We start from the raw sequence: 23204 nt of genomic DNA, 5'->3' as shown, positions 1-23204 counted from the left end.
AAACGCGGAGGTACACAGCACAGCCCTTCTTCTGGGATGCACAGTCATGCCATACAGAAGGGTGTGGGTAGAGACACCAAAACGTGTGTGGACCTGCAACCCTTTCTGTAGAAACTCAGCATTCTGAGTAGTAAGAAGGATTAACCTTGTACACACATGGAGAATACTGGTGGCTCCACACATCCAGTTGTCTTTCAGGTTATTTTTGCATCCCACTCTATAATTTCTTTTAATTACTTACTGTAAAGCACAGGAAAGTGCTCATTACTTGTAGCTTAATGCAGGAGGAAATATAATTGAATATGTTCTTCTAGCCACTGCTCTACCCCAGCTCCCAGCTCTTCTGAAGTGTCACTGTTCATCTCAACAGCATGAGTAAGGCAGTTTCCAGGCCCTGTGCATAATGAGCCATGTGGACCCTATTCAAGAAACTGGCTGTACTCCAGAATCACTATAAAATATAAGGAAAATATTAACATCTTAGATGACAAAAGATCCATATGGCTGGCCAGAAAATATCTGCATCATTTAAGCCATTAGAATGCACCTATATGGAAACGTTCAATTTGGCGGTACTGTGAACAACAGGACTGTGAAAACATCTGTTTGTCTCCACCCATTTTCACTAAACACTGGTTCCTATAGAAGACATGCGAACTCAAATACCAACATATTTCATCTGAGCATGGGACAGGGACTCCATTTTTACATAGTTGCTATAATAAATACAATATTTGCTGGTGATAAGATTTTGGAAGATGCTCGGGGCAGCTGGAAAAAATAAGTAAAATCTTTCTCTTTGTATTAACTTTGATAAAAAAAAATAGCTAACATTTATTAATGGTGAGGTAGATAATTTGATTATCCACCACTTATAGCTGAGGAAACTGAGGCCCAGAGAGTTTCGGTGGATTCCCTAAGATCACATACCCATCATGTGGTGGAGAGGGAATATGAACCAGTGCTGGCTTGCTATGCCTCTTTCCATATGGGGTCAGACATGGATGTGGTGTCTTATTTGTGAGGGAGGTCTACTTGGCAGAGATATCCTTCAGACTCTGTATGCCAGTTTTTTATTTATTTAAATAAAGCCCCCTATGAGCATTTCTGATAAGCAGTTTGTTTACACACTAATTCCACAGAGGTTAAATATAATCCTAATGTTTCTTTGTTGCTCCTCTGTTCCCAGTATTGAATTATTACCACAAGGTACCAACCATACATGCATACTTAATAGGGCATCCTGTCAAAACTATGCATGAGGGTCATTTGTTTGAGATGTCAGAACATTTTCCCCTGAGAAGATCTCACTGGGCATTGAAACAGAACCACATGCTTTTCAGACCAGCAACCGCGACTACCAAATACTCTTCTGTCAACTCTACTTGAGTAAGAATGCTTTCAATTAAGACCTAAGTGTCAACATGCCTTTAAAAACATTGTGGTGACATAAAATCTTTCTTTTTAGTGCCCAACAGAATCCCTTCAAAGCCTGGTGGTCTAACACCCTATGCTACGTGACTTGTGATCCACCCATTTGTCGTGTTCTTTGGGAATGTGCCTGAGGGGCTGAGATGTGACTTGAAAAGAATGGTAGAACAAGATAATCTCAAATTTATTATCAAGGAATAGTTCAGACAACTACTTCAGACGACAGAGACAGCAGAACAGATGGTCCGGTGTGGATAGAGCATCAGACACTCACAGACTGTGCCAACAAGAGCCATCAAGTCAAAACAGCCAAAGGAAGGAGGATCATGGACTGGGTTCTCTCACACCAAACTGATGTCCAGAGGCCCTTGGCATGAATAACAAAGGCAACCAGTCCCACAAGCCATACTGAGTTAATACAAAACCTATACCTGGGCTGACATCCCAAATATGTGTGGCAAGTTAGATGATGATGGCACAAAAGACAGAACAACTTTGCTTCTAGCCATTGTCAGCTCTTGGTAGACAGCAGACTTTTAGAGGAGCAGCTGCAAGGAGCCTGAGAACAAAACTGGAAATGCCTGTTATGAAAGCCTTCACAGGTATTATTAACAAAAGAAAATGTGTATTTGTAAATGATGTGTCAGTTAGATTTTGGCAGTCCATTCTTATGCCCAGGAATGACCTCTTGTATAGGCCTGATACAGTCATCAATGCAACTGTCCAGGTGCAACTGTTCTATAAAGGGTAAGAGGAGTGACTTTCCCCTGTAAAGTGGCCCTATCAAAATTCCACAAGAAAAGATTGTCCATTTAAATTGAATAACCACTGTGCCCGGCTCCATTTACCACACTTTTCTATGCAGTGGAACTGAAGGGGATTTTTTTTTCTGTCCTCAGAGAAAAATAAGACTGAGAATCAAACTTTCCAATGAGAATGGTAAGGAGTTATGTGAGGATGACCTGAAATATAGGCTTCTCAAAATGCGGATATGTTATCTAGGCCGTAAATCATGGTGTTTTAATATGATCCCCTATTTGCCTAATGCAGGAAACCACTTGGCAACTTTAAGGAAGAAGTCTAGCAATACTGCATCATAGTTCAATGTTTATATTGTACTTGGGCAGTTTAAATTTATCTTATAAAGTACTGATTAATTGCAAATGTTGGGTAAGTGTAAAATCATTCCTCAAAAAAGCATCCCTTGAGTATGAAAGTTCCAAGCTTCGCAAGACATCCCTGTGATTTGGGATACATCTCTTGAACTCAGTCCTGAAAATAATGTTTTGTTTTGTTTTGTTTTTTCCTGAGATGGAGTCTCGCTCTGTTGCCCAGGCTGGAGTGCAGTGGCCCGATCTTGGCTCACTGCCAGCTCTGCCTCCCAGGTTCACGCCATTCTCCTCCCTCAGCCTCCTGAGTAGCTGGGACTACAGGTGCCCACCACCATGCCCAGCTAATTTTTTGTATTTTTAGTAGAGATGGGGTTTCACCGTGTTAGCCAGGATGGTCTCGATCTCCTGACCTTGTGATCCGCCCGCCTCGGCCTCCCAAAGTGCTGGGATTACAGGCGTGAGCCACTGCGCCCGGCCGAAAATAATGTTAATAGCTGAGAAAAGAGCATTGAAAGCCTCATACACAGTGTGTTGTGGTGAGACAATTTTCTTTTTGGTTCTAAAAACACTGTTGTGCTCTTTAGATCCAGCATGGCTAGTTATGTGAATAATGAATGCATATTCAATTTTCTGCTACAGGAAATTCTGCAAGTGGCAACATGGGTCCATTCTGTGCGTGTCACTAGAGCTGGTGCAAGCCCATGACCATGGTGAGGCACTGTTTCCCCTGGAACTAATCTGATACCTGCACCAGCTCTTGGAACTGTGCAGTGTTCCCACTGCAAACTACCGATGAGGTAAATAACTTCTCACCTCCTATTTCTCATCTCATCTCACACACTCTGTTTGATGAGGCTATGGAGAAACACATCTTTTCATACACTAATGGTGGGAGTACAAACAATTCAAGCCTTTTGCAGGACAATTAGGCAATATCTATCAAAATTATACATGATTTTTCCTGCTGGCCCAGCAATTCCACTTCTGGGAATAAACTGACAGATATAGTTGCATATGTACAAAATGATGGAAAGCTCTCTGGAATATATTAGTAAGTGATAAAACAAGGTGTAAAATAGTGTATATATGGCTACTACTTTTTGTTTTAAAAATGGGGGAAAATGGCAGAGCTTGCGGTGAGCCGAGATCATGCCACTGCACTCCAGCCTGGGCAACAGAGCGAGACTCTGTCCCAAAAAAAATAAAAGTGTGTGTGGGGGGGTGTGGGAATAATGGTACATATTCATTTTTACCTGTATCTATATAAAACACACTATCAAGGATTCACAAGAAACTAATACAAATGATCATCTTATAGATGGTATGTATTGGGGGATACTGGGGTGAGCAACGTATAAGTGAGGCAAGACTTTTCAGTGTAAACTTCTTTGAAATTTTATTTTGATTTTTGAATAATGTAAATTAACTGTCAAATAATTAAATTAAAAATAACCATTTTTTTAACCAAACATTTAATCTAGTGGCTTTACTTTTGACACAAGGCAATCTCCACCGAACCGCCAAATCTCCACCAATCACCAAAAACAGAGATTTACACCAGTTCGTTTGCTAGTTTTTCCTGGTAGTGACTACAATTAAGAAGTCCTGTGGGTGCCATCTCAGTTTGGGAGATATTTCCCTAGAAGAAATTGATTCAAGGTGGGACAATTGGGTATAGAGAATAGTCCCTGGGACCCGGGGCTGAAGTCCTGAGTTCTGGTTCTGCCTAACTCCCGCTTTCTATTAAGTTGACCCTGTGAAACAGCTGATACATGACCATTTTTTACCAACAAATTAAACAAATTCATGGGTGAACAAATTTAAAAACCCTGTTGCCTCACCACTATGATATGATGAGGACACATATACTCACCCACCCTGCCTAACTCACAGCATCACACCAGGGATTGTCAACATATGGGAAAGAGCTTTGTACACTGTAAAGGTCAACCCCACAAACAGCAGCTGTGAAACATAACACAACCCTGAGGGGGTGGCCATGGCCAAACACAGGAGGGGAAAAGAACCCAGCCACAAAAGCATCTGAGATACTGAGATATTGCAGAGGAATAAAATCTTCCAAAAGATGGAATCTAAACATAAACAGACATCAAGAGCAGGACTTGCAGTGGAAGATGTGGTTAAATGACTCCACATGTGGTCATCTGCCATTGAATACACTGCAAATTCTGTAAAGCCTACTAAGGGAAATTAGGGAGATGTAACTGGGAGCTTACTGTAAAGATACTGATATGAACACAAATGTGAGATCAGTGTTGAAAGATGAACCCAAAAGGATGGCTCTTAGTCCTTATAACATATAGTTGTTGGAGACATGTGTCTGTCATACACAGATAGGCCTCCAACTCACCTCTGAAATCAGATGCAAACTTCAAATACTTTTGAAAAGGCTCCCTAGAGGACCTTTTACCCCAAATGTAGAGATTAAATGAAAAACCACTCTTTAAAGAGGGTAAAAAAACACACACACACACACACACACTCAAAAAACTTCTCCTTTCCACATGTATTGTCATCTGGAAAACAGATCTCCCATTAAACAGATGGTCAAAGCTGTACCACAACATTAAAGTAAGCACACAAATTCAAGAGTTCCTTTCCTCACCCTCCTAAAATGAAACATCCCAGTAGGCTAGAAATAACCTCATGAGGAAGTTCATTGAAAGTACTCCCACTTGGCAATGCTATACAGACACTCCCACTGGCAATGCTAGTTAAGAAACTAGTTACTTGGAACTCAGAAAAAATAAGAACTATTTTGATTAGGCAAGGTCCCTGTGAAAGGTGCCTAGTTCCAGCTGGGTCTCAGTAGTCTGATGGTGTCATGCACTCCTGGACCTCCTGTTAATGAAACAAGGGATCTTGACTTCGGGCCCCATGGTGAGAAACTCTGAAGCCACTCTGGGCCAAATATAATGTCTTCTCACTTCTAGCTTCATAGCAGACCATGTTTCCGTATAGAAATTTCTCTTAAGAGGCTTACTATCCTATGTTATCTCAAGCCAGGGCCTTCTCTTACACAAGAGCCTTAAACTGCCTCTAAGTAAGAATTAAAGATAGTTATATTTTTGTGAATTATTCATTTATACATTCACCAAAGGTTATTAAAAAGGATGTACTATTAGGAAGGAAGTTTGGATGTACTTTGCTTTAGGAAAATATTTTCAAGGTTGCTTCATGCAAAGTGGGAATAATTAACTTGGTATCTCAGTGGATTTGCTAAGTGATTACCCCACGTTTAAATTGTCACTGATTTTCAAGTATGACAAGAAAACCAGAGACCCAAGGAGGTGGACACATTGCCATCTGTCAATAGCCCTCAAGAGAAGTGCTTCAGTATTACCCCAAATGGCCAACTTTGCATGGTTAATCATTTAGTTAGAGGCTCACAAGATCAAAAACAATTCTTTAAAAACTATTTATGTGAACACAGGGACAATGAGCTGACACCTTCAAGGTGCATGTCAGGGGCAGAAATACAAGTTCCTGTTTCACCAGCAGAGCTCTGGTTGGTCAGTTGAAGCTGAAAGTCAGAACCAGCTGTTTCTATCATTCCCTCATATGAAAAGAACTCAGCTGTAGACCTTCTTTACTCCATGAGAAAAAAAATTTTTAAACCCACAAATAATTTTTAGGTTTCATTTTTGCCTCTGCTTCCTCCAGAGCTACAAAGGTCACCCAAATTTCTGTGACGAGGTTATTTAGGAGAGCCTTTCTTTTGGATGTCAACTTGTCAAACTTGTAGTTTAGATGAGTGTGATGTAGTCTTCTCCTAAAATTTACTTTTGCACTATTTGTTCATATAATAGACATTCTCCGAGGACAGGCACTGAGGACATCAACATAAATAAAACTGAATTTCTGCCCTTGGGGACTGCAGTGTTAAAGGTGGGTTAGATCCCAAAACCAACAATACAGTGCAACGTGGTACATGCTGTAACTAACATGCACAAAGCACATTCCCAAAAAAAGAGAATGAAAAGAGGGAGGAAAGTGGCAGAGGAGAAGAGCCTTTGGCCCAAGTTTTTGTTCAATAAAAATCATATTTTGTAGATCAAAAGATTATATGATCTGCTAACCCCTTAGCATGTATAGCTCATGAAGCAAGACAAAGTTCCCATGAAGAGTTCAACATTAGTGAGCCTCTGGGGCAAGTAAGTTGGAAATCATAACCCATTTATGGATACCTACCTAGAACTGATTTCCTATGCAGAGTGCCTTCCTAGCTGATAAGAACAATACTGAAATCTTTCTTTTCCGTGAGGGAAAAACATGTTGAATCATTTAGCAAGTACCTACAGAGCCACCTACTATCTATGTGCCCAGCAGTCTACTGTGTGCTATCAGGAGTAAGAAAATGTAGAAATATTCTTGCTTTCAAAGGGTTTACAATCTAATTGTAGAGATAATACTAAAATACATGAGAGGAAAAAAGGCAAACTTAGCTTCTCTGGGATAAGGACTATATCTCATGCAACTTTAAAAAAATTACCATTTATTCAACTTCCTACCACCATTACATACTTGTGGTAATCAACTATCTTCCTTCTCCCCTTGGGATTTTGAATTGGGAACAGAATAGAAACAAGCTGCCAAATAAGAATCAAAATACAGGGTCAGCCTCAATTTCAGTGCAAGTGGTCCATTGCTTTGGTTCACAGCCTCTACAGTCCAGAAAACGAAAGATTAAGGATTTCATCAATCAGATTAACCTCTCCTCTTTTCATGGGAAGAACAAGTAATGGAGATAAGAGAAGGGCCTAGACTATTCCCCTGAAAGTATTACTTATTAGGAAGCAAGTTCCCTTGTGGAAACACAAGGATGGGGGAAAGGGATTTCCCTCAACATTGTTGTACCTACGCACAGAGAATTCAAGTAACTTGCCAGACATCACAGAGCTAGTAAGTGGTGAGCCTTAAATCAAACTTAATCATCAGCTCAAGGAACACAGGTACAGGCTGGGGCTGCCTCATGAAGTTTCTATTTAGGAAATGTGTCTTTCAAGTCAATAGACTGTCCTGAGTAGGACAGTCTAGAACACTTTTCTAGACAAAAACATCATATCCACAACTTCCAGCCTAGAATCTGATACAGCAAAGACACACAATAATGATTTGTTATAGAACTGCGTATACAATTAATTACCAAATTGTGAGTTACAGACCACCTAGGAACTCAGATGGGGCAGGTTTATTATTATGGGCAAGAGTCTTTCTAGAAACAGAATTCCAGCTGGGTCTTGAAGAATGAGCAGAATTAAGATGAATAAGAGCAGAAAAAGTCATGAATAAACAAATGAGACTCAGAGAATTACAACAGAACAGTTTTAGTCTTGTAAACTTTGCTATAAAGTGAAGCATATTTAGGTATGAAGCATGCTGATCAAACTTTTTATTGTTTTAGTACAAGTCTAAAAAAAAGTATCTTTTTGGGGGAGCTGGAAAGTACTACTAATAAAAACAGTGGCTGAAATTCATTAAGCATTTACTATGCCAAGCACTGCTCTAAGCACTTCACAGGCACTAACACATTTAATCCCTACCAATACCCTGTTGAGAGGCTGAGATACAGAGAATTTAAATTACTTGCCCAAGGTCACAGACCTAGTAAGTGTTAGGCCGGAGTCAAACTCAATCCTCCTCCTCTAGCTCAGGAATATTGTTCCAGACCTTTGCTCTTACCTGGAAGTTTCTAATTAGAAAATTTCTTTCAAGTCATCTTCAGCAGTTCTCCCATCTCAAAGTGTCTAAATTTCTGATTATTTACAAGACTGCAAATCCCTTCTAGCCATGCTCTAATGCAAGTACTTGGATAGTGAAACAAACAATAAGTCTCTCTAAATCACAGAATATTCAGTTTATTTGATTTTAGTTCAGCAATTCTTAAATTTTCCTATACATCCAAACCACCTGTAGAAGTTTCTAAACCTGACATAGGCCCAGGGACCCAATACCAAACTTACAAATCTTGGAGACTAAGATCTTATATGTATATATATTTTAAAGATTCAAGGGTAATTCTGATGGTTAGTGTGTTTGAGAATCACTGCTGTATGCTATGTTCTATTTTATTAGTATTTCTATTATTATTATTATTATTATTATACTTTTAAGTTCTGGGATACATGTGCAGAATGTGCAGGTTTGTTACATAGGTATACACGTGCCATGGTGGTTTGCTGCACTCATCAACTTATCATCTACATTAGGTATTTCTCCTAATGCTATCCCTCCCTCCCCTACCCTCCTACCCCCTGACAGGCCCCACTCAGTGTGTGATGTTCCCCTCCCTGTGTCCATGTCTTCTCATTGTTCAACTCCCACTTATGAGTGAGAACATGTGGTGTTTGGTTTTCTGTTCCTGAGTTAGTTTGCCAAGAATGATGGTTTCCAGCTTCATCCATGTCCCTGCAAAGGACACGAACTCATCCTTTTTTATGGCTGCATAGTATTCCATGGTGTATATGTGCCACATTTTCTTTATCCAGTCTATCATTGATGGGCATTTGGGTTGGTTCCAAGTCTTTGCTATTGTGAATAGTGCCGCAATGAACATACGTGTGCATGTGTCTTTAGAGTAGCATGATTTATAATCCTTTGGGTATATACCCAGTAATGGGATTGCTGGGTCAAATGATATTTCTGGTTCTAGATCCTTGAGGAATCGCCAGTGTCTTCCACAATGGTTGAACTAATTTACACTTCCACCAACAGTGTAAAAGTGTGCCTATTTCTCTACATCCTCTCCAGCAGCTGTTGTTTCCTGACTTTTTAATGATCGCCATTCTAAATGGCATTAGATCGTATCTCATTGTGGTTTTGATTAGCCTTTCTCTAATGGCCAGTGATGATGAGCTGTTTTTCGTATGTGTATTGGCAGCATAAATGTCTTCTTTTGAGAAGCATCTGTTCATATCCTTTGTCCACTTTTTGATGTTTTTTTTTTTTTTTCTTGTAAATTTGTTTAAGTTCCTTGTAGATTCTAGATATTAGCCCTTTGTCAGTTTGGTAGATTGCAAAAATTTCACCCATTCTGTAGGTTGCCTGTTCACTCTGATGTTAGTTTCTTTTTCTGTGCAGAAGTTCTTTAGTTTAATTAGATCCCATTTGTCAATTTTGGCTTTTGTTGCCATTGCTTTTGGTGTTTTAGTCATGAAGTCTTTGCCATGCCTATGTCCTGAATGGTATGGCCTAGGTTTTCTTCTAGGGTTTTTATGGTTTTAGGTTTTACGTTTAAGTCTTTAATCCATCTTGAATTAATTTTTGTATAAAGTGTAAGGAAGGGGATCAGTTTCAGTTTTCTGCATATGGCTAGCCAGTTTTCCCAACATCATTTATTAAATAGGTAATCCTTTCCACATTGCTTGTTTTTGTCATGTTTGTGAAAGATCAGATGGTTGTAGATGTGTGGTGTTATTTCTGAGGCCTCTGTTCTGTGCCATTAGTCTATGTATCTGTTTTTGTACCAGTACTGTGCTGTTTTGGTTATTTTAGACTTGTAGTATAGCTTGAAGTCAGGTATCGTGATGCCTCCAGCTTTGTTCTTTTTGCTTAGGATTGTCTTGGCCATATGGGCTCTTTTATGGTTCCATATGAAATTTAAAGTAGTTTTTTTCTAAATCTACGAAGAAAGTCATTGGTAGCTTGATGGGGATAGCACTGGATCTGTAAATTACTTTGGGCAGTATGGCCATTTTCACAATACTGATTCTTCCTATCCATAAGAATAGAATGTTCTTCCATTTGTTTGTGTCCTCTCTTATTTCCTTGAGCAGTGGTTTGTAGTTCTCCTTGAAGAGGTCCTTCACATCCCTTGTAAGTTGTATTCCTAGGCATTTTATTCTCTTTGTAGCAATTGTGAATGGGAGTTCACTCATGACTTGGCTCTCTGTTTGTCATTACTGGTGTATCGGAATGCTTGTGATTTTTGCACATTGGTTTTGTATCCTGAGACTTTGCTGAAGTTGCTTATTAGCTTAAGGAGATTTTGGTCTGAGATGATGGGGTTTTCTAAATATACAATCATGTCATCTGAAAACAGATACAATTTGACTTCCTCTCTCCCTATTTGAATACACTTTGTTTCTTTCTTTTGCCTGATTGCCCTGACCAGAACCTCCAATACTATGTTGAATGGGAGTGGTAAGAGAGGGCATCCTTGTCTTGTGCCTGTTTTCAAAGTAATGCTTCCAGTTTTTGCCCATTCAGTATGATATTGGCTGTGGGTTTGTCATAAATAGCTCTTATTATTTTGAGATATGTTCCATCAATACCTAGTTTATTGAGAGTTTTTCGCATGAAGGGTGTTGAATTTTATCAAAGGCCTTTTCTGCATCTATTGAAATAATCATGTGGTTTTTGTCATTGCCTCTCTTTATGAAATAGATTATGTTTATTGATTTGCATATGTTGAACCAGCCTTGCATCCCAAGGATGAAGCCGACTTATCATGGTGAATAAGCTTTTTGATGTGCTGCTGGATTTGGTTTAGCATTATTTTACTGAGGATTTTTGCATCAATGTTCATCAGGGATATTGGCCTGAAATTTTCTTTTTTTGTTGTGTCTCTGATAGGTTTTGGTATCAGGATGATTTTGGCCTCATAAAATGAGTTAGGGAGGATTCCTTCTTTTTCTATTGATAGGAATAGTTTCAGAAGGAATGGTACTAGCTCCTCTTTGTAACTCTGGTAGAATTTGGCTGTGAATCCATCTGGTCCTAGGCTTTTTTTGGTTGGTAGGCTGTTAATTACTGCCTCAATTTCAGAGCCTGTTATTGGTCTACTCAGAGATTCAACTTCTTCCTGGTTTGGTCTTGGGAGTGTGTATGTGTCCAGGAATTTATCCATTTCTTCTAGACTTTCTAGTTTATTTGCAAAGAGGTGTTTATAGTGTTCTCTGATGGTAGATTATATTTTTGTGGGATCAGTGGTGATATCCTCTTTATCATTTTTTATTGCATCTATTTGATTCTTCTTTCTTTTCTTATTAGTCTGGCTAGCGGTCTATTTTGTTAATCTTTTCAAAAAACCAGCTCCTGGATTCATTGATTTTTTTGAAGGGTTTTTTGTGTCTCATCTCCTTCAGTTCTGCTCTGATCTTAGTTATTTCTTGTCTTCTGCTAGCTTTTGAAGTATTTGCTTTTGCTTCTCTAGTTCTTTTAATTGTGATGTTAGGGTGACGATTTTAGCTCTTTCCTGCTTTCTCTTGTGGGCATTTAGTGCTATAAATTTCCTCTAAACACTGCTTTAGCTGTGTCCCAGAGATTCTGGTATGTTGTATCTTTATTCTAATTGGTTTCAAATAACATATTTATTTCTGCCTTAATTTCGTTATTTATCCAGTAGTCATTCAGGGGCAGGTTGTTCAGTTTCCACTGTAGTTGTATGGTTTTGAGTTAGTTTCTTAATCCCGTGTTCTAATTTGATTGCACTTTGGTCTGAGAGATTGTTGTTATTTCCATTCTTTTGCATTTGATGAGGAGTATTTTACTTCCAATTATGTGGTCAATTTTAGAATAAGTGTGAAGTGGTGCTGAGAAGAATGTATATTCTGTTGATATGGCGTGGAGAGTTCTATAGATGTCTATTAGGTCCACTTGGTCCAGAGCTAGTCCTGAATATCCTCATTAATTTTCTGTCTTGTTGATCTAATATTGACGTTGGGGTGTTAAAGTCTCCTACTATTATTGTGTGGGAGTCTAGGTCTCTTTGTGAGTCTCTAAGAACTTGCTTTATGAATCTGGGTGCTCCTATATTGGGTGCATATATATTTAGGATAGTTAGCTCTTCTTGTTGCATTGATCCCTTTACCATTATGTAATGCCTTTTTGTGTTTTTTGATCTTTGTGGTTTTAAAGTCTGTTTTATCAGAGACTAGGATTGCAACCCCTGCTTTTTTTTTTTTTTTTTTTTTTTTTTTTTTTTTTTTTTTTTTTTTTTTTTGCTTTCCATTTGCTTGGTAAATATTCCTCCGTCCCTTTGTTTTCAGCCTATGTGTGTCTTTGAATGTGACATGGGTCTCCTGAATACAGCACACTGATGGGTCTTGACTCTTTATCCAATTTGCCAGTCTGTGTCTTTTAATTGTGGCATTTAGCCCATTTATATTTAAGGTTAATATTGTTATGTGTGAATTTGATCCTGTCATTATGATGCTAGCTGGTTATTTTGCCTCTTAGTTGATGCAGTTTCTTCATAGTGTCCATGGTCTTTACAATTTGGTATGTTTCTGCAGTGGCTGGTACTGGTTTTCCTTTCCATATTTAGTGCTTCCTTCAGGAGCTCCTGTAAGGCAGGCCTGGTGGTGACAAAATCAGCATTTTCTAGTCTGTAAAGGATTTTATTTCTCCTTTACTTCTGAAGTTTAGTTTGGCTGGATATGAAATTCTGGATTAAAAATTCTTTTCTTTAAGAATGTTGAATATTGGCCCCCACTCTCTTCTGGCTTGTAGGCTTGTAGGATTTCTGCTGAGAGATCCACTCTTAGTCTGATGGGCTTCCCTTTGTGGGTAATCCGACCTTTCTCTCTCGCTGCCCTTAACATTTTTTCCTGCATTTCAACCTTGGTGAATATGACAATTACAGGTCTTGGGGTTGCTGTTCTCAAGGGGTATCTTTGTGGTGTTTGAATGTTGGCTTATCTTGCTAGGTTGGGGAAGTTCTCCTGGATAATATCCTGAGGAGTGTTTTCCAACTTGGTTCCATTCTCCCCATCACTTTCAGGTACACCAATCAAATGTAGCTTTGGTCTTTTCACATAGTCCCACATTTCTTGGAGCCTTGTTCATTCCTTTTCATTCTTTTTTCTCTAATCTTTTCTTCATGCTTTATTTCATTAAGTTGATCTTCAATCTCTGATATCCTTTCGTCTGCTTGATTGATTCGGTTATTGAAGCTTGTGTATGCTTCACCAAGTTCTCGTACTGTGTTTTTCAGCTCTATCATTTATGTTCTTCTCTGAACTAGTTATTCTAGTTAACAATTCCTCCAACCTTTTTTCAAGGTTCTTAGCTTCTTTGCACTGGGTTAGAGCATGCTCCTTTAGCCTGGAAGAGTTTGTTATTACCCACCTTCTGAAGCCTACTTCTGTCAATTCATCAAACTCATTCTCTAGTTTTGTTCCCTTGCTGGCAAGGAGTTCTGCTCCCTTGGAGGAGAAGAGGCATTCTGGTTTTTGGAATTTTCAGCCTTTTTGTGCTGGATTTTCCTCATCCTTGTGGATTTATCCACTTTTGATCTTTGATGTTGGTGACCTTTGTATGGAGTTTTTGTGTGGACATCTTTTTGTTGATGTTGATGCTATTCCTGTTTGTTAGTTTTCCTTCTAACAGGCCCCTCTGCTGCCAGTCTGCTGGAATTTGCTGGAGGTTCACTCCAGACCCTGTTTGCCTGGGTATCACCAGAAGAGGCTGCAGAACAGCAAATACTGCTGCCTGTTCCTTCCTCTGGAAGCTCTGTCCCAGAGGGGCACCCACCAGATGCCAGCTGGAGCTCTCCTGTATGAAGTGTCTGTCGACCCCTGCTGGGAGGTGTCTCCCAGTCAGGAATCTCGGGGGTCAGGGACCTGCTTGAGGAGGTAGTCTGTCCCTTAGCAGAGCTTGAGTGCTGTGCTGGGAGATCCACTGCTCTCTTCAGAGCAAACAGGCAAGAACATTTAAGTCTGCTGAAGCTGCACCCACAGCTCTGTCTCAGGGAGCTGGGAGTTTTATCTATAAGCCCCTGACTGGGGCTGCTGACTTTGTTTCCCAGATGCCCTGCCCAGAGAGGGAGAATCTAGAGAGGTAATCTGGCTACAGGGGCTCTGCTGAGCTGTGGTGGGCTCCACCCAGTTCAAACTTCCCAGCGGCTTTGTTTACATTGTGAGAGGAAAACAGCCTACTCAAGCCTCAGTAATGGCGGATGCCCCTCCCCCGACCAAGCTGGAGCATTGCAGGTTGACTTCAGACAGCTGTGCTGGCGGTGAGAATTTCAAACCAGCGGATTTTACCTTGCTGTGCTCCATGGGGGTGGGATCTGCTGCGCTAGATCACTTGGCTCCCTGGCTTCAGCCCCTTTCCAGGGGAGTGAATGGTTCTGTCTCACTGGAATTTCAGGTGCCACTGGAGTGTGAGAAAAAACTCCTGCAGCTAACTCGGTATCTGCCCAAACAGCCGCCCAGTTTTTTACTTGAAACCCAGGGCCCTGGTGGTGTAGGCACCTGAGGGAATCTCCTGGTCTGCGGGTTGTGAAGACTGTGGGAAATGCATAGTATCTGGGCCAGATAGCACAGTCCCTCATGGCACAGTTCCTCAGGGTTCCCCTTGGCTAGGGGAGGGAGTTGACCCCTTGCACTTCCTGGGTGAGGCGACACCCTACTCTGCTTTGGCTCGCCCTCTGTGGGCTGCACCCACTGTCTAACCAGTCCCGATGAGATGAGCCAGGTACCTCAGTTGGAAATGCAGAAATCACCCACCTTATGCATTGATCTCTCTGGGAGCTGCAGACGGGAGCTGTTCCTATTTGCCATCTTGCCAGCCACCTAGTATTTCTTTTTTTTCTTTTCTTTTTTTTTTTGAGATGGAGTCTCGCTCTGTCGCCCAGGCTGGAGTGCAGTGGCCAGATCTCGGCTCACTGCAAGCTCCGCCTCCCGGGTTCATGCCATTCTCCTGCCTCAGCCTCCCGAGCAGCTGGGACTACAGGTGCCCGCCACCTCCCCCGGCTAATTTTTTGTATTTTTAGTAGAGACGGGGTTTCACCGTGTTAGCCATGATGGTGTTGATCTCCTGACCTCGTGATCCGCCCGTCTCGGCCTCCCAAAGTGCTGGCATTACAGGCGTGAGCCACCGCACCCGGCCGCCACCTAGTATTTCTAATCATTCACTTAGCAAGATTCTCAGGTTTAAGTAAAAGTATAACTGAGTTACTAAAGAACAATACATCAAAAGTCATATATTCATTTTTCCCTCTTTCTAAGAGTTGTTTTTTAAAAAAAATTTAAAAATTTAAAAACTCCTTGGAATAAACATTTTTAATCTTCCCATTACCACTTTATTCCTTGGCACACAGAAAGGTACTAGTCTCTGCTGGAGAGAAAAGTGGATACTAGGCCAGGGTGACAATATCAGCCTGTCCTGCTCCAGGTCTCACATTAATGCATCAAGGGCAAGATACGGTTTCTTACTTGATACTGTAGGTTGTGGTTATAGACCACTGGAGTGGTGGTAAGGGGACTAGGTTAGGTGAAGTCATTGGGCTATCATCCTTGCTCTGGTTCTATAGCTGTGCAATTTGGATTGCTATTTAGCTTCTCTAAGCTCCAGTTTCCTCCTCTGTTATATAGAAATAATGTCTGCCCAATCTTTTTTATAGGGTTATTTGTAATCCAATGGAATAAGATATGTGAATGCATTTTTTGAACGTATGGAATACCACACATTTGGACAAGATTATTATTGAGGTGTGCAATCTGTCTACGTGACAAGTGAAATCACATAGGAATTGTAGTAACAACAAACTAACTGAATTTTGGTCTCAGTACCAATGCCTACTGGGGCACTGCAGTAGAGCAAGTTTTCCTAACACCTCATGGAACAGTGACAGTGAGGGTTCTCCTAGGTTTTTATGTGAGACTGCCTGAAGACCAATTACAGGCTCTGGAATAATAGATGCTACTAAGTTTATTTTATTTTATTATTTTATTTTATTTTGCTTTAAGTTCTGGGATACGTGTGCAGAATGTGCAGAATTTGTTACATACGTAAATATGTGCCATGGTGGTTTGCTGCACCTATCAATCCATCACCTAGGTATTAAGGCTCACATGCATTGGCTATTTGTCTGTTTGTCCTGATGCACTCTCTCCCTTCCCCTGCCCCCTGTCCCAGGCCCCAGTGTGTGTGGTTCCCCTCCCTGAGTCCATGTGTTATCTCTGTTCGGCTCCCAATTATGAGTGAGAACATGCAGTGTTAGGTTTTCTGTTCCTGGCTACCATGTTTAAGAAAGTCATTGTCAGAGATGTGAAAATCAGAAAAATAATCTGGTATTTTAGGAAAAGCACTTAAAATAAATTGTATTAATGATACCACATTTTAATGATTAATAAAATACTTAAGATAAGGCCATCCTGTATTAATACTCAACCATTTATACATGATTATTTCTAAATATTATACAATGCAAAAAAATTCACATTTTTAAAGAGGTATGTACTTTATCAGGTTACTATTTGTGAATACTCTCAAGAAGCAGGTGAATACAACTCTCAATGCAAGTGAATATGCACAGAAATGGGCAGCAGGATGGTCATTTGCCTGTCTGTCCTGCTCGGGAGTAAAAGAGAAAGCTAGGAACATGGCTGTAGGTTTGGTATTAGAAGGAAAATGGGACCTATTCTGACTTCCTGATCCTGTGATTTTTTTTTTTTTTTGAGATTCACACACACACACACACACACACACACACAAACTATGCACAAGTTTGCTTCCATGTTGTATAGCAAGAGTTTAAATATTTCTGAGTTAATAATGCCAAATTGTGCTCCGAATATATCAGCATATTTACATGATCCTTGAACACCACATACAGATTCCTATACTACACATTTGAGCAAAATCACCTCCTGACTTCACCATGAAAGGAGACCTATTGGATTAAGAAGTGGTTTCTAGTAAACCCCAGAGATACCTTACTAAATTACTAAATTTAAAGCAAAATAGTATTCACTAAACTGATTTTTCTGTCTTCTTTTCCTTATTTGGCATAATCATTAACCAAGTTCTAGTAAATGGAAGCGTTCTCACAATTTAAGTGTTTTTAGGGGGAAACACACAATTTATAAATACTGTCAAGTGAAGAACAGATTCCTGAGTACTAAAAGACCAATGCATATCTTTGTATGTAAAAAAAAAAATCCATCATAAAATCATAGACTCAAACACCATCTTTGATTCAGAAGTTCTCCCTCTACTGTGGCTTCTGCTGTACAGTCATTGTTAAAAAGAGTTCTTCATGAAAGATTCTCAGACAGCAAAATGCTTTAAGACAATGTCTAACAAGCATTTTTATTGTCTCAATTTGAACACAAACTGACACCTGAAAATCAGAGGATAAAGAAGTTCAATCTTTAAAAAAAAGAGGTAAGTTTTTCCAAAATGCTACCAGTCAATAATTAAAAATTCAGTTTGGGGGCAAGAAGTTCTGAAATAACTCAGAGAATTTGCTCAAGATTTTACTTTTGGACCAGTCTTCTTTGGGAGAGAGTATGTGAATAGGTAATGAAAGCCTTATATGAGAGAGTCAATGGAGAGCCGTATCAAGGAGCACCTGAAGATATATGGATCAATACAGGGAAAAGAAATCCAAGTAGCCCAGTGCCTGGCACTCACTGGGCACTCAATTAATGCCTGGTGAATTAAAAAATGAATTAATGAAAGAACCATTTACAACATATAACATTGTTACTTTAAGAAAAAAGACTTTGATCAGGAAACAACAGGTGCTGGAGAGGATGTGGAGAAATAGGAACACTTTTACACTGTTGGTGGGATTGTAAACTAGTTCAACCATTATGGAAAACAGTATGGCGATTCCTCAAGGATCTAGAACTAGATGTACCATATGACCCAGCCATCCCATTACTGGGTATATACCCAAAGGATTATAAATCATGCTGCTATAAAGACACATGCACACGTATGTTTATTGCGGCACTATTCATAATAGCAAAGACTTGGAATCAACCCAAATGTCCATCAGTGACAGACTGGATTAAGAAAATGTGGCACATATATACCATGGAATACTATGCAGCCATAAAAAAGGATGAGTTTGTGTCCTTTGTAGGGACATGGATGAAGCTGGAAACCATCAATCTTAGCAAACTATCACAAGAACAGAAAACCAAACACCGCATGTTCTCACTCATAGGTAGGAACTGAACAATGAGATCACTTGGATTCGGGAAGGGGAACATCACACACCGGGGCCTATCATGGGGAGGGGGGAGGGGGGAGGGATTGCACTGGGAGTTATACCTGATGTAAATGACGAGTTGATGGGTGCTGACGAGTTGATGGGTGCAGCACACCAACATGGCACAAGTATACATATGTAACAAACCTGCACGTTATGCACATGTACCCTAGAACTCAAAGTATAATAATAAAAAATAAAAAATAAAAAAAAGAAAAAAGACTTTGAAACAGAAGAAAACATACATGTAAGAACACACACAAACTATAAAATATATGATATCCTAAAGGAGACGTAAATATTAAACTGTTTGCTTTGCTGACTGACGCTATTAATACCTAAAAGCAGTATGAGAGATCACAAAGAATAAATACTCATTCATACTTGGAGTGGGCTGCTCATCTTATGGTCTAACTTGCATTTTATGACATGTCCATGTTGCTTAATCTCCAAGTGTTCTACAGAAGAGCAAAATAAGTTATAAATAAATTATTAAAGAAAAAAGTAACTCTATCCATGCTGAGGCCTGAGGGAGTTGGGGAGGAGTCAATTTCTTTTCGTTTATATTTAAAAAGAGAAACTCATTGGAAAACTGTAATATCCAAAGATTTTGTGGTTTCCAAAAAGTGAAGGTGAATGGTGAGAAGTTTTCTTAGTTTAGCTACTGAACTCTAAAAAAATATAATCTCAAAAGTTAATTTCTTAAGCAATTTGGGCACCTGAATTTGGTAAGAACTCTTTTTTTTCCAGACATTCTGTTCTGTCTAACCCAAAGGAAAAATAATCAATTTTGAGAATCTGTATATAAATAAGGAAAAGGAAAATACAGCACTTTGCAAAGAAATGGGAGGGATTTCTGATACTCAATTCATGATGCTAAACACATCAAGTAGATGATTCAAAGGCAGAAATATATAACTGTTCTCATTAGGATTGTTTATGAACTATAAATAAGGAGTAAACTTATGGCCAATGCATTAGGAAAAAACAAGCACAAAGGCACTTCAGAAAATACCTAACTCCAACCTCCCATTTTAGTGTCATTTCTAAAACTGTTTCAGCCTTCCTACCTTTCTTCCTTCCTTCCCTCCAATGGGGTCTCACTCTGTCACCTGGGCGGAAGAGCAGTGGCACAATCACAGCTCACTGCAGCCCTAACCACCTGGGCTCAAACGATCCTACTGCCTCAGCCTCCCAAGTAGCTGGGACCACAAGTGCCTGTCACCAAGCTTGGATAATTTTTTCGTCTTTTGTAGAGATGGGGTCTTGCTATGTTGCCCAGACTGGTAATGATCTCCTAGGCTCAAGTGATCCTCCCACCTCAGCCTCCCAGAGTGCTGGGATTACAGGCATGAGTCACCACACCACATCTTTTTTTTCTTTTTTATATATTCCTCTAATAGAGTGCTCTGTAGGCAGTGGGCATTCAATATTTGCTTAAATTAATGGAAAGTTCTTCTAACTACCACGTAGAGTATCTAAATTTACGTCATTGGTTCTAGAACTGCTCTCTGAAGCAACACAAATTATACCTATGACAGTTCGTCAAATCTTTGAAGCTCTTCCTCAAAATAAGGATGTCAAAAATACATCACACATGCCGACGCTCTAATCTCCCAGCCACACAGTATGCATTAGCAATCTGAATGTTATTTCTTACTAATCCTTCACAGTTTCAGAATTCTTCTCAACCCAACATTCAAAAACCGCTTGCCATTCCAGCCAAAGTTTTCTTGTCCCTAAATCATCCATTCCAAGTCCCCTCAACCATTGCTCACATGCAATGCTTTCAAATTCTCTAGCATCCTGGTCACAGTGATTTGGATGTACACTAATTTATCGATGATGTACCTAAAGCAACTTATTTCATTTCCTTGAACTGATGATAACATTCTAGATACAGTCTATTTAAAAAGTGAAGAATTATTAGCTTCTGCATTTCAGTATTATATTTCTAGTGGTGCAGCCCAAAATTTCAGTAGCTATGATAACAGCCTCTTGTCACACCACTGGCTTATACTGAACTTGCAGTTAATTTAAAACATTCAGGTTTCCTTTTTACAATCTGCTGGTAAGTCATCCCCTAAAACTGTGCCCCCAACTCTCTATTCTCTTCTAAATTGATTTTTTTGGACTTAATCATCGTATTTTACATTTAAGTAAATGTAAATGATCCAAATTCTATCATTCAACAGAATGTCTGCAATATCTGCTGGCTTTATGTTTCATATGATAAGCATATCGTCTGTGCCTTCAGACACATTATCAGCCAACATGTCGGTGCTGGATGTATTTTCCCAATGTTGCATAAGAGAGAATACCTTCGAGAGTTTGGCCTAGGAATGTGGCCTGGGACTCTGCCAAGCATCTCTCTCCAGCAAAATGACTGCAAATTTCTCGACCTTCAGATTCTACATGATGTAAAAGAAGTTTGTCTGTGTTTAAAAACACATTCAAGAAATAAGTGAACATGTGAAAAGACAGAAAAACTTGTTTTAATTTGGGCATAGTTTCAGTTTTCAAAGGCACATGAAGGCAGAAAGAAAGAATCAGAAAATGGAACTACTGACGATAGCAACTCCAAAACCAAGACTGATTAGACTAAATCCCATGTGGCAAAAATTTTATTTAGTAAGTTTCCTTCTCTCTCTCTCTCCCTCTAGATATATGTGCATACACACATGCACCTTTATTGTAGTAATTGTTTTTGCTGAAAAAGAAAGTTTTCTACACCGGATTGCTTCCACGAATGACACAAAGTACAAACAATATGACTTTCTTTGGTTATCATGCAATTTTTTCTCTGCTTACAAGAAATTGGCACAAATCTAAGATATACTATATTCTACTCCCTGAAGCACAGTAGCTGGCATCTCCACTGGCATTTAAAAATTTGAAGACATTTAAAAGAAAATCCACAAGTTTATAGTTGCTGTCTAAATCAACTTTAACATTTCATATATTCACAATTTCATGAGTAAATCAAATTACACATAAGAAATTGTAGAACTAAGCCAACTAAATGACTTTTATAATAGGTACTGGGGGAAAATATTATTAAACCTTTTCCTCCAATTTTTGCCTTTCTTCCAGCAAGACAAATAAGCCATTTTCTATGAAGTTTCTGTCTACATCACTAGTGATAATCTGAAGCAGCCATTAATCAATCTATTAGTGCATTCAGCAACATTTATCAAAGTACCTCCCCTGCTACCAGAACTGTTTTGGATGCTGTTGTGGGCACATGCAAAAATGAACTAAATACAGATTTTGTCATCTATATTTCCTAAGTCAATTTGTAATTATTGGTTCCTAGTTCCATAACTTTATTTTTTATTTTTTATTTTTATTTTATTTTTTTTTGGTGCTGGCTCAGATGTATATCTTCATCTATTCTAAGGTTAAGGCAACCCTTATAATTCTCTTACTTTTTCTTGTTTGTTTTTTTTTTTTGTTGTTGTTGTTTGTTTGTTTGGTGTTTAAAATCCTGCTTATATATAACTTTATTTTATTCTCACATCTTCTGAAATCATTAAAGTTAAAGGTAGATCATAAATCAAAAACATTCTTAAAGGTCTCTCTACTCAAATTATTTGGTGTTATTGTATCTCAGAAAGTGTAATGAATTGCCTGTAGCAAACAAATAACATCAGAACCTCTATACTCAATGCTTCGGTACATATCCCTGAAAATAATAAATGTTAAAAAGGAGGCTAGCCGTTGATTCCTGGCATGCTATTCTACATTTGGCTACATTACAACATTAAAAGGATTCAGTGCATATATCAAATTGTGGATCTGCTTGTTTTAAAATTTCATCTGTAATTCCACATGCACCCCCCACCCCCATACACACTCACCAGATCTGAATATGGTAACAAGGAAATCCTAGTAACTGTAGCGTTGGAAAAATGGTTCATATGGAAATAAGCCATTTGGCTGGTAAAGCTGGTGATTTTGTTCTCTAGGTGGCACTATTACTTCAATTTTTGGTGAGTTGCTTAAATTACTTGGAACTGCCCGTTTATTTTCTTTGAATTCCCATTTTATAAATTTTAATTTTATACAAGCTAGTTGTAATTAAACCACAGGTTGCCTTCTAGGTTTTATTTCAATAAGCCAATCTGAAGTTCAGTGATTTTTTTATCGTATAATTTTATGTTTCCTTACTATATTGTCTTAGATTTAAGAAATCCTCCCTTGCCTGACCTCCTGTCTCCAAAAATGCAGAGGCATGTCAAACACACAGAGGGTCGTCATAAAGTTTCTGTCAGACAAAAGGAACCAAGATGAAAGCATGTTTAAGAGCTACTAGGTTCTGGGAGATTTCAAAGTCAGGACATTACTATCATGACAACCAATGAAAAGTTCTTTCAAGTGAACCTTTGGGGAAAACTATATAACATTCGTTACTCTCCAGGCTCTCTGGAAATAAACTTTTACTTTATTATGGCTGTCACTAAAGCTTGTAAATTTACTTTGCTTCCCTCCAATCATTCTCCTGTCCCACACCCAGCCCCCTAACTCACCTAATGCAACCCATCCTCAAACATCAATCTATAAATGAGACATCGGGGCAATGAGCCACTTCTTAGCATCTAGTATTTTTGGTAAGATTTGTCTCATCAAGAGGATAAGTGCCCCAGAGCTTGTACTTGAACTTAAATACTTAATTTAAATGAAAGCTTCCA

The 23204-nt window shown here is 39.1% G+C and overlaps 1 protein-coding gene and 1 long non-coding RNA gene across 3 annotated transcripts in view; one reads left to right on the top strand and one right to left on the bottom strand.

Moving 5' to 3' along the window:
- The window catches only part of LOC140712043 (uncharacterized), an 89917-nt gene extending 85577 nt beyond the window's left edge, over window positions 1–4340 (top strand). The window contains exons 2-3 of the long non-coding RNA XR_012093488.1: window positions 1469–2033; window positions 3183–4340. This is a non-coding gene — a long non-coding RNA (uncharacterized lncRNA). The remainder of the gene's footprint in view (window positions 1–1468; window positions 2034–3182) is intronic.
- The window catches only part of BDNF (brain derived neurotrophic factor), a 50701-nt gene that overhangs the window by 21743 nt on the left and 5754 nt on the right, over window positions 1–23204 (bottom strand). The window lies entirely within an intron of this gene.

This window comes from Chlorocebus sabaeus, chromosome 1, assembly GCF_047675955.1.
Source record: "Chlorocebus sabaeus isolate Y175 chromosome 1, mChlSab1.0.hap1, whole genome shotgun sequence".
NCBI classification, from domain to species: Eukaryota; Metazoa; Chordata; class Mammalia; order Primates; family Cercopithecidae; genus Chlorocebus; species Chlorocebus sabaeus.
The sequence above is the reverse complement of the archived record's forward strand: the minus strand, read 5'-3'. Positions and strand labels throughout refer to the sequence as shown.